Source organism: Triticum dicoccoides, chromosome 3B (assembly GCF_002162155.2).
Source record: "Triticum dicoccoides isolate Atlit2015 ecotype Zavitan chromosome 3B, WEW_v2.0, whole genome shotgun sequence".
In the NCBI taxonomy this organism is placed as follows: Eukaryota; Viridiplantae; Streptophyta; class Magnoliopsida; order Poales; family Poaceae; genus Triticum; species Triticum dicoccoides.
The window spans coordinates 436,430,671-436,442,136 of record NC_041385.1 but is presented as its reverse complement, the minus strand read 5'-3'; positions in this window follow the sequence as shown (position 1 = coordinate 436,442,136).

The following is an 11,466-nucleotide window of genomic DNA, read 5'->3' as shown; positions in this document are numbered from 1 at the left end:
ATGCCAACACATGGCCATTCATATTCACATTCATCCACGTATGGATTATTGAACTCACTCACCTTATTATCACATAAAATAACGTTCATCGGTATGCTCACCAACATGCCATGAAACTAACTAAATGCAAAACATGCCAAGACACTCATCATATCAAAAGTTCAAACATGCTTGCCTGGTTCAGAGTAGTCGGAGCCTAGCTCGGCGAAGTTCGCGGCTCCGTCACCTCCTTCGGTATCTACGGTTTAAAGAAAATATATGCGCTAACGTAAATACCAAGGAGTGCACAGAAGGTAAACCAAATATTTTTCAAATAAATCTGATAAAAAACTAGACAAAATTTTAAAGAGAACAGAAAAAGAATCAATCAAAAATACTTTTCTGATTAAAAGTTATAAGGGTTTTTGTCCAGGGACTTATCTGTAATGAAACAGAAGATTTCCAGGGGCTAGTTTATAAAAACAGAAAACGCTTCGGTAGCGACTACGCCAGCCCGAAGAGAAAACGCATTCTGCCCGAAGGCGCTTCCAGAAAACGATTCGAAAGAGAGAGCAGAGAAGCTGACGGTGGGGTCCCACCCGTCAGGTTCAAATGTTCAAACGGGGCGGCAGAGTTCGCCGGCGCCCGAGAGCCGCGGTGGTCGCCGGCGGCGATCCACGGCGAGGCAGAGAGATCGAAGAGTACCTCCGTGCTCAGGGCACCCTTCCGCGTCAGTTGATGGTGGTGGAGTCGGTCGGCGAGCACCACGTCGACGGCGAGCTTTGCTCCGGCGGACGGCGGCTCGGGTGGTCGAGGGGCTCGTCGGAGAGGGCTGCAAAGGTTAAATTGAAGAGGGGGTCATGCTCCTGGCAGCTAGAGAGGGTAACGAACGGGGTTTGAGCGCCGGAGATGGCCTCACCAGAATGAATCGGGCTGGAGGCCGAGGCGGGGCGAGGCGGCCGGAGCTGGGGAAGGAGACCTCCTCGAGGTCCCCCTAGTGGCCTGGCAGGGTGTTGGTGAGTAGTGGGGGTGCTGCATGCACGAGAGTGAGCTCGGGACCCCTTTATATAGGCGGTCCGAGGCGGTCGCCGTGAACGAGGATCACCGGCGAGCGATTACGGTGGCGCAGTGTTCGGTCGGGGTGGTTAGGGGGTCGAGCGTCATCACGGAGGTTCAATGGGTCCGTTTTGGTGTTAAACTGGCCGGGGTTTGGGTGTTAAGGGCGAGCTCGACGGAACGGTGATGGCGAGGGCCCGTCGGCGGCGGAGAGCGCGTTCCGTGCTTGCCGGCCGCGGTGGCTGTGCTACGGTCGTGCGCTGGCGTGCATGAGGCCACGCGGAGAGCCAGGGAACGATGGACGGCGCGGAACAGCGTTCTGCCGTGGTGTGCCTCCTGTCGGCCGCCACGGGAGGTCCCGACGCCGCAGAAGACGCCGGCGAGGGCGAGCCAGCGCGCTACCGACGCCAGGAAGGCTCCACGCACGTGTGTGCAGCTTCGGACAAGAGGAATAGGCGGCGAGGAACGTGCCAAGGGCACTGTGGCCGCGTGACTGAAACTGACGGATGGAAGATGACACTGAAACTGAATTTTCTGAACTTTGAACAGTAACAGTGCCCACCAGGTGTTCGACCAAATGAAATTGGCCTCTGGTGATTTTTCCTTGAGCTGATTTTTGGTGGAGTGGCTTCTCCTTGCTCAAGTAGGCTGCATGATTTTTGTTGGAATTTTTGGAGCAGTGTGGATATGAATTTCACCAAATTTGGCAAATCTGGTCCAAACTTGCAGAGACTGTATTTTGAAAAATTTGAGAAGAGGAGGAGTGATCAAGATGGTTCTGGGTTGTGGGTTCAAAGGACAATCCAGGAGAATTGGTTTGAGTTCAAAACTCAAATGAAAAAGTGTACTTGCTTTGAAAATCCCTCAGGCTCCAAATAATTTTCAGAATTGAATTGAGGGGAAAAATAATTAGAATAAAAATCCAAAACCAGTTTGGATTAGTTGGGACAGAGAATTTAGGTTGATCACAAGGGGGAGGGGAGGTTTTGGAGGGGTTTTATCTCATGGGCAAAAATACAAAGCCAAGGGTGGCTTCAAAGATAAGAAAAACCCAAATTTTCATAGAGATTCACTTAAAAAAAATCTCTCCTCAAAACCACAAAGTTTTTGATAAAAACCAAATAAAAATTTTGGAGTGTCACATAGCATAGGAAGGTAAGACAAGCATAGCTTCAAAACTTTAAGCACATAGAGAGGAAACTTGATATTATTGCAATTCCTACAAGCATAAGTTCCTCCCTCATAATAATTTTCAGTAGCATCATGAATGAATTCAACAATATAACCAGCACCTAAAGCATTCTTTTCATGATCTACTAGCATACAAAATTTACTACTCTCCACATAAAAAAAATTCTTCTCATTCGGAATAGTAGGAGTATCATAAGAGACTTGTACACTAAAAATTGTTTCCACATTAAAAGAGTAATGTTCAGAAAAAGGGTAATCATAATCATGACAAATTTTATAAATATAATCATCACTACTTTTTATAGCATAAGTTTCATCACAATAATCATCATAAGTAGCAACTTCGTTCTCATCATAATCGATTGAAACCTCTCCCAAGATAGTCGAATCACTAAATAAAGTTGACACTCTTCCAAATCCACTTTCGTATTCATCACAATAAAATTCATCATCCTGCAAAATAGTGGGATCACTACTTCCGAAAGTTGACTCTCTTCCAAGACCACTTTCATCAATATAATCATCATTGGTAGGAGGCATGCTATCATCATAACAACTTTGCATATCAAAACTTGGGATGCTAAAAATATCATCTTCATTAAACATAGTGAGGGAGTCCTGGATTAGGGGGTGTCCGGATGGCCGGACTATGACCTTTGGCCGGACTCCCGGACTATGAAGATACAAGATTGAAGACTCCGTCCCGTGTCCGTATGGGACTTTCCTTGGCGTGGAAGGCAAGCTTGGCGATTCGATATGAAGATCTCCTCCCATTGTAACCGACTCTGTGTAACCCTAGCCCTCTCGGATGTCTATATAAACTGGAGAGTTTTAGTCCGTAGGACGAACAACAATCATACCATAGGCTAGCTTCTAGGGTTTAGCCTCTTTGATCTCGTGGTAGATCCACTCTTGTACTACCCATATCATCAATATTAATCAAGCAGGAGTAGGGTTTTACCTCCATCGAGAGGGCCCGAACCTGGGTAAAAACATCGTGTCCCTTGTCTCCTGTTACCATCCGCCTAGACGCATAGTTCGGGACCCCCTACCCGAGATCCGCCGGTTTTGACACCGACATTGATGCTTTCATTGAGAGTTCCTCTGTGTCGTCACCTTTAGGCCCGATGGCTTCTTCGATCATCAATCACGACGCAGTCCAGGGTGAGACCTTTCTCCCCGGACAGATCTTCGTATTCGGCGGCTTCGCACTGCGGGCCAACTCTCTTGGCCATCTGGAGCAGATCGAAAGCTACGCCCCTGGCCATCAGGTCAGGTTTGGAAGCTTAAATTACACGGCCGACATCCGCGGGGACTTGATCTTCGATGGATTCGAGCTACGACTGAGCGTGCTGCTCTGTCCTGATGGGCATGATCTAACTCTGCCGCCGGACAGCGCCAGAGTGCCGCTCAGGTGTCCGCTCCGATCATTAGCTCGGAGCCGACGTCGCTAGTCGGGGATGAACGGTTGGACGCCACCCCGGGAGCCGCAATATCTACGGCGATAGAGGCAAATACCAGCCTAGTCCTTCGCAGGGCCCGTGACTCCAAGGTGCCGGACTCCGCTCCGGACTCTGTATATTCCGCACCCCTTCCGATCGAACCCGATTGGGCTCCGATCATGGAGTTCACCGCCGCGGACGTCTTTCAGCGCTCGCCCTTTGGTGATATCCTGGATTTACTAAAGTCTCTCTCTTTGTCAGGAGAGCCCTGGCCAGACTATGGTCAGCAGGGTTGGGATGCGGACGACGAAGAAATTCGAAACCCACCCACCACCCATTTTGTAGCCACTGTCGACGATCTAACTAACATGCTCGACTTCGACTCCGAAGACATCGACGGTATGGACGCCGATGAAGGAGACGACCAAGAACCAGCACCTATAGGGAACTGGAAAGCCACCTCGTCATATGACATATACATGGTGGACACCCCCAAAGCAGGGGATGGCGATGAAAAAATGAAGGACGACCCCTCCAAGAAGCAACCCAAGCGCCAACATCAGCGGCGCCGCTCTAAATCCCGGCAAAGCAAAAACGGCGATTCCGGCACAGGAGATAACAACACGCCGGACAGTGCTGAAGACAACCCCCTCCAGCAGGATTTAGTGCAGGAGGACGAAGGAGCCATCCCTCAAGAGAGAGCGGCCGACAGAGAGGTCGAGGACGACAATTATATGCCTCCCTCCAAAGACGAGGCAAGCCTCGACGACGACGAATTCGTCGTGCCAGAGAATCCCGTCGAACAAGAGCGTTTCAAACGCAGGCTTATGGCCACGGCAAGCAGCCTCAAGAAAAAAATAGCAACTTAGAGCTGACCAAGACTTGCTAGCCGACAGATGGACCGAAGTCCTCGCGGCCGAAGAGTATAAACTCGAGCGCCCCTCCAAGAGCTACCCAAAGGGCAGGCCGCTACCCCAACTTGAGGAGGAAGCAACTAAACCTACATCACCAGCATATGATGCACCCGATCGGCCATCTCGTGGCCGCGACAAAGAGGCCTTCAGGCCCTCGACCCAACCCGCACCCCGGCACCGCTCAAAACATACCAGAGTACAGGGAGACGCAACAGAACTGCGAGACATATTGGAGAATAAGGCAAGGCAAACAAGATCTATCTACGGATCGCATGGGCGCCCCGCTTCACGTGACGCTAGCCGTCACGCCGGACATGATAAATATGGCCAGGCCGAATACAACAGACCAAGCTCATCTGAGCTGCGTCGTGATATAGCCCAGTACAGGGGCGCCGCACACCCATTATGCTTCACAGACAAAGTAATGGATCATCAAATCCCCGAGGGCTTTAAACCCGTAAACATCGAATCATATGATGGCACAACAGATCCTGCAGTATGGATCGAGGATTATATCCTTCATATCCACATGGCCCGTGGTGATGATCTACATGCCATCAAATAGCTCCCGCTCAAGCTTAAAGGACCAGCTCGACATTGGCTTAACAGCCTGCCAGCAGAGTCAATTAGTTGCTGGGAGGACCTGGAATCCGCATTCCTTGACAACTTCCAGGGCACTTATGTGCGACCACCAGACGCCGATGACCTAAGCCACATAATCCAGCAGCCAGAGGAATCGGCCAGACAATTCTGGACATGGTTCCTAACCAAGAAAAATCAAATAGTCCACTGTCCGGACGCCGAGGCCCTTGCAGCCTTCAGGCACAACATCCGAGATGAATGGCTTGCCCGGCACCTAGGACAGGAAAAGCCGAAATCTATGGCAGCCCTCACGACACTCATGACCCGCTTTTATGCGGGAGAAGACAGCTGGCTAGCTCGTAGCAATAACATAACCAAGAGCCCTAGCAATTCGGATACCAAGGACAACAATGGCAGGTCACGTCACAACAAGCACAAGCGCCGCATAAACGGCGACAATACTGAAGATACGGCAGTCAATGCCGGATTCAGAGGCTCTAAACCCGGTCAGCGGGAAAAGCCATTCAAAAGAAACCCTCCGAGCCCATCCAGTTGAGACCGGATACTCGATCGCTCGTGCCAGATACACGGCACCCCCGAATAGCCAGCCAACCACACCAACAGGGATTGTTGGGTGTTCAAGCACACAGGCAAGTTAAGTGTCGAAACCAAAGACAAGGGGTTGCATAGCGATGACGAGGAGGAGCCCCGGCCGCCGAACAACAGAGGACAGAAGGGATTCCCCCCGCAAGTGCGGACGGTGAACATGATATACGCAACCCACATCCTCAAAAGGGAGCGGAAGCGTTCTCTCAAGGACGTCTATGCGTTGGAGCCAGTCGCCCCAAAGTTCAACCCATGGTCCTCCTGCCCGATCACTTTTGATCGAAGGGACCACCCCACTAGCATCCATCACGGCGGATTCGCCGCATTGGTCCTGGACCCAATTATCGACGGATTTCACCTCACCAGAGTCCTAATGGACGGCGGCACCAGCCTGAACCTGCTTTATCAGGATACAGTGCAAAAAATGGGTATTGATCCCTCAAGGATTAAACCCACAAAGACAACCTTTAAAGGCGTCATACCAGGTGTAGAAGCCAGCTGTATAGGCTCGGTTACACTCGAAGTGGTCTTTGGATCCCCGGATAATTTCCGAAGCAAAGAGTTAATCTTCGACATAGTCCCATTCCGCAGTGGCTATCACACCCTGCTCGGACGAACCGCATTTGCAAAATTCAATGTGGTGCCGCACTACGCATATCTCAAGCTCAAGATGCCAGGACCTCGCGGAGTCATCACGGTAAATGGAAACACCGAACGCTCTCTCCGAACGGAGGGGCACACGGCGGCCCTGGCGGTGGAAGTACATAGTAGCCTCTCAACGCAATTCTCCAATCCAGGTGTCAAATGTCCGGACAACGTCAAGCGAGCCCGAAGTAACCTACAACAAATCCGGCTGGCATGTTCCGAGCAAACATAGCAATGCAGCCCCAACCCCAGCCTCGCCAGATGGTGATATCGGTACCACGCGTACATAATTACGCCTTAGAGATACCATGGACATAAGGGGAGGGGCAAAACTACGGCACGCCCAGAATGCGGCTCAACCGCACTAAGGGGCTCCCTATCCCGCCGTTTCCTTTTTATACACTTTCAGGATCCAACTATTCGGAAGGCCTGTCCGGCAATACACTCGCCGAACATACGATGCAACAGCCAGGGAGAGAACAAGCCGCGTCAAATGTCCAGGTGGTCTCTATAATGAGCTTAATACATGTTTTACTTAAAATCCCGCAGCTTGCCCCTGGAGGGGGACATGTCAAATAATCCCATCTCTTGCTTATCGCACTACTTGTATCGTTCTGCTTTCATAGCAGCCCTTTTTTAATAAACAATACATAGCTCTTATCTATTATTGTACTCATCTATTTTTTATATACAAATATGTTCAGTCATGACATTCTGTAACCGTACACTTTGGTACGGCCAATACACCAGGGGCTTAAGCACCCCATAACATGGTGTGAGAAGACCGAACACTCTCATGAGTGCGGCACCCCGAACTTATAGCACTATATGCATCGGCTCCGAATCACGTCTTTGGTCAATAGTTGGGTTTGCCCGGCTCCCATGTTTTGGTACCTTACGTTCCGCAATGTTGGCTAAGGTAGCACTGGGAGAACTACTGCGATTGTGCCCCAGTTGAGCTGGGTTAACACCTCAGTAGAGAAAGCTAAAACTGACCGTCATGATAGTGCGAGAGACCGGTCGCTGTTCGCGAGGTTTTTTCGAGTCCTTAAAGACTTATACCGCTTAGAGCGAGGAGCCGGACTTATCCGTCCTAGGCGTGGATAGCGCCCCGAACTCGGTCTTCCGAATACTAGGGGCTTCGCCAAAATTTAAAATTATAGAATTCTATGGCTAAGTGAGAGTGATAAAACATTATAAGTCCGATGGCCTGGTTCGTTGTGCTGAGCGCCTCCCTAGATGGACCCAAGAATGGGAACAAGAGCGCTCAGGTTTATCCCGAACACCCCAGCACTCATGGCATGGGGGTAGAAGTCGACGACTTGCATCTCTCAGATTTGATAAATGGCCGCACAGAATGTAATATTTTAAATTAACAAAGCGTTGCTTAACGCATATGAACAAAGTTTTCAGCGTACAGGATAACAGATGCGAGTCTACTGAAAAATTACATCTTTGGAGCATTCGTCCGCTATAAGGCGGGCACCCTTCAGGACGCCCTTATAATACATCTCGGGTGTACGATACTCCTTGCCCGGCGGTGGCGCGTCCGTCAAAAGCTTCTCACCGTCTAGCTTGCCCCAGTGCACTTAAGCACGGGCAAGGGCCCGACGGGCACCTTCGATACAGACGGAGCTCTTGATGACCTCAATCCACGGACACGCGTCCACAAGCCGCCGCACCAAACCGAAGTAGCTCCCAGGCATGGCTTCTCTAGGCCACAGCCGAACTATGAGGCCCTTCATGGCCTGTTCGCCCACCTTGTGGAGTTCGACTAGCTGCTTCAGCTAGTCGCTCAGGGGCACCGGATGTCCGGCCTCAGCATATTGAGACCAGAACACCTTTTCCGTCGAGCTCCCCTCTTCGGCTCGGTAGAATGCGGCAGCATCAGAAACACTACGGGGCAGATCGACGAACGCTCCTGGAGAACTCCGGATTCGGGTAAGTAACAGATAATTTACTTTTATATTCTTGCTTTGCATAAAGAATGCCTTACCCGCTGCTATCTTCTTGATCGCCTCGATCTCCTGAAGGGCCTTCTGGGCTTCGGCCTTAGCGGTCTTGGCACTCTCAAGAGCCAAGGCGAGCTCGGACTCTTGAGTCTTCGAGTCACGCTCCAAACTCTTGTGTTTTTTCACGAGATCCTGGAGCTCTTCCCGCACCTCCGCCACCCGCGCCTCCTGCTTCTCTCGCTCGGTGCGCTCCAGGGCCGCACTATTTTCGCCCTTGAAAACCGCCTCCTTCAGGGTCGCCACCTCGGCTGTGGCTCCTGCAACATTTACGTTGGTCCTGTCATTATTTGCAACCAAGTATTTCTATATACATTTACATGCGGTATTACATACCCTCCTTGTCCTTGAGTTGCTTCTTGGCACGGTCGAGCTCGTTCTCGGACCGCTCGAGGTTCTCCTTCAATACTTTAACCTCCGCAGTCAGTGCGGCAGAGGTCAGCAGCATAGCCTGCGTTCCCATATTGACATATTTTTGTAAGACTCCTGCGTATATCTTTTTAGATCCTCAGCTCGGCTTTTCTTTCCGAACACCGAACTGAGCATCAGGGGCTACTGTCTATGCGGTGACATTTTTATATGTTTTTGAACACATACCTCAAAGCCTGTTAACAGACTTGTACAGGCTTCCGTCAGCCCGCTCTTGGCGGACTGAACCTTCTGAATCACCGCACTCATAACAGTGCGGTGTTCCTTGTCGATGGAGGCGCCGTTAAGCACCTCCAGCAAATTGTCCGGCGCCTCCGGATGGACGGAGGTCACCGGCGTCGTAGGCTTGCCCTTCTTATGAAGGCGCCGCCTGTCGGACTCTGGAACCATTGATGGTTCCGGAGCAGCATCCGGCCCGGGGCCGGACTTGGATCCCTCCGGGGCTTTACCCCCTTTGGGCATGGAGTCCGGGAGGTCACCTTGCGGTGCCTCCAAGACCACCTCCTCCTGGTTTAGTCCCTTTAGGGACTCCACCTCGGCGTCGTCTATAGGGAGAGGGGAGGAGGCCGTCGGAAGTGAAGCGCTATTCACATCCGACGAATCCAAGGAGCCGCTCGTCGAATCATCGAGCTGAGCCTTGGGTGGACTGCATGATCAAATTCGGCGTCAGGAAATGCCAAATAATGGAAGGGAGTCATAAGTTATTCAGATAGCCGGACACTTACGATCTTGCCAGGGGCTTGACCCTGGACGGCCATTCCTCCCCGCCGCCTTCGGCACCGGAGGCGTAGTCCGGCAGAAGGTTTTTCTGTTTCTTGGACCCTCCGGCCTCCCCAGTTGGGGCGGCCTTTCTTTTCTTTCCTCCCCCCGTCGGAGGTGGAGAGGCTTCTTCTTCTTCCTCCTCCTCGTCTTCAGAGGCGGAGGGTGCTTCGGGGTTGTCGGGCGATGAACCCGACACCACCAGGCGCCGGGAGCTCTTGCGAGTCTCCGTGGCCTTCTTCTTGGCCTTCTTCTCCGGCACCACGTGAGGTGCCGGAACTAGCATCCCTGTCAATTGGGCGTCCGCTGGGTCTTCTGGTAAGGGAGCCGAATAGTTCATCTGCCCGGACGTCTTCAGCCAGTCCTGTTAAAGGAAAGGGAGGTTAGACCCCACATACAGTCAGACTATGAAAGATAAGGGTCCCGTAAAGGGTAGAGTAGCTTACCTCGCTGGCCTGACGCCGCGAGATTAGTCTGCGATCTTCGGTAGCGGATGCGGGTGCCTCGGCGCCCTTAAATAGCACCTTCCAGGCATCTTCGTACGTAGTGTCGAAAAGCTTGCTCAGGGTTTGGTGTTGTGCCAGATCAAACTCCCACAATTTGAAGGCCCGTTGTTGGCATGGGAGGATCCGGCGGATGAGCATGACCTGGACTACGTTGACAAGCTTGAGATTCTTGTTCACCAGTTTTTTGACGCAGGTTTGAAGTCCGGTCAGCTCCTCCGAATCCCCCCATGTTAGGCCCATATCTTTCCAGGAAGTGAGCTATGTGGAGAAGCCAGATCGAAATTCGGGGGCCGCCGCCCATTTGGGATCGCGCGGCTCGGTGATGTAGAACCACCTCGATTGCCATCCCTTTATTGTCTCCATGAAGGAGCCCTCGAGCCATAGGACGTTGGCCATCCGGCCCACCATGGCGCCTCCGCACTCCGCTTGGCGGCCGCCCACTACCTTCGGCTTGACATTAAAAGTCTTCAGCCATAAGCCGAAGTGGGGCTGGATGCAGAGGAAGGCCTCGCACACGACGATAAACGCCGAGATGTTGAGGATGAAGTTCGGGGCCAGATCATGGAAGTCCAGGCTGTAGTAGAACATGAGCCCCCGGACGAACGGATGAAGAGGAAAACCCAGTCCGCGGAGTAAATGGGGAAGAAAAACAACCCTCTCATGGGGCCTAGGGGTGGGGATGAGTTGCCCCTCATCTGGAAGCCGGTGCGCGATGTCGTCGGACAAGTATCCGACCTTCCTCAGCTTTTTGATTCGCCCCTCCGTGACGGAGGAGGCCATCCATCTACCTCCAGCTCCGGACATGATTGGAGAAGGTTGAGGTGGGAAGTGCAGGCTTGGGCGTTGGAGCTCGAGCGCGCAGGGACGAATAAGCGAAGGAAGAAGAAGGCGTAAATGGAAAGGGTAGATTCTTATCCCCTTATATGGGCGGCCGAAACTACGAGCCCCCACCGGCCTAATAAAACTCGCTTATCTCCCAAGCGCCACGGTTAATGGCGCGGTTGGGTTACCCACGCCCGTATTGATGAGAATCCCGGAATAAGGGGACACGATCTCTGCTTTGACAAGACGTGCCAAGGAAACCGCCTCGCTAAACGTGCTGAGGTGGAACAGTAAAATGATTCGAATAAAAGCCTAGCCGTGGCGTGATGTCACGCTGCGGAATACGTCAGCATATTAGATTGGTGCAAATATTATTCTCTCTACGGTGGCATGTGAAACATATTTTGCAGAGCCGGACACTATCCTTGTATTCAATATCTTCTATGAAGTATTCGGAGGAGGAACCCGCCTTGCAATGTCGAAGACAACTTGCGCGCCAGACTCGTCGTCACTGAAGCCTGGTTCA